This window comes from Pipistrellus kuhlii, unplaced genomic scaffold, assembly GCF_014108245.1.
Source record: "Pipistrellus kuhlii isolate mPipKuh1 unplaced genomic scaffold, mPipKuh1.p scaffold_m20_p_26, whole genome shotgun sequence".
Lineage (NCBI taxonomy): Eukaryota > Metazoa > Chordata > Mammalia > Chiroptera > Vespertilionidae > Pipistrellus > Pipistrellus kuhlii.
Window position 1 is genome coordinate 5,762,444 of NW_023425525.1, and position 1,045 is coordinate 5,763,488.

General features: G+C 40.8%; 1 non-coding gene across 1 annotated transcript; it reads right to left on the bottom strand.

Annotated features, from left to right (window-relative positions):
- Positions 1-270: 270 nt before the first annotated feature.
- Positions 271-373, bottom strand: LOC118727887. Its single transcript, XR_004990716.1, has one exon. It is a non-coding gene; the product is annotated as a U6 spliceosomal RNA (small nuclear RNA).
- Between the last annotated feature and the right edge of the window lie 672 nt (positions 374-1,045).

Sequence of the window (1,045 nt, forward strand, 5' to 3'; positions counted from 1 at the left end):
AAGTGGTTGTTCTGGTCATTGCGCTTATAGTCACTGGCCTTTTATTATATAGGATGATGTGTTCACCATGATAAGTCTAGTAGCCCATCTATCACCATACAAAGGTATTATGATGTTATTGAGCATATGGGTATATTCCCTGTGCTGTACATTACATCCCTGTGACTTATTTATTTTATAACTAGAAGTTTGTAGCTCTTATTCCTCTTCATCATTTTCACTGCCCCCCCCCCCCCCACCATACACACACCTCACCTCTGGCAACCATAAAAAAATGGGGAATGGTTCACAAATTAGTACATCACCCTTGTGCAGCAGCCATGCTAATCTTCTCTGCTTTTGTTTCAGTTTTGTGTATGTGCTGCCAAAGCAAGCATTCTATAGAATCCTTAAAAATTCAAATCTTTCCCCAAAACAAACCTGAATCTTTTTAATAAATCAGTACAATAAAAAACCAGAACATAGAGGTAGAAAGTAGAATTTAATTACTAAAAAGGAGTAAAGGCATTAGATGTTACCAGACATCTGAGATGAGAGCATTTGAACAGCCAGGCATGGCTCAAGCTAAGGCAAAACGGAAAATCTGGGGGGAACACAGTTCACATTATCTGACAAGGTAAAGCATACCCTTCTCTTCTTGCTGGGCCACTGCTTCTGGAACAAACTCAGAGACATTTATTACCTGGCTTCTTGAATAAGTGTGTGATGGCTGGCCAGTTAAATAAGGTCTTCAAATAGAGTCATGCAAAAAGACAAGGAAAGTGAGGTGGGCCCTAGCTGGTTTGGTTCAGTGGATAAAGCATCGGCCTGTGGACTGAAGGGTCCTGAGTTCGATTCCAGTCAAGGGCAATGCCCGGGTTGTGGGCTCAATCTCCAGTGGAGGATGTGCAGGAGGCAGTTGATCAATGATTATCCCTCAGCATTGATTTTTTCCTCTCTCTCTCTTTCTCCCTTCCTCTCTGAAATCAATAAAAATATATTAAAAAAAAGTAAAGTGAGGTGGAATGCTGCCCCTTTTAAAAAAGATGGGAGAATTCAGATTACA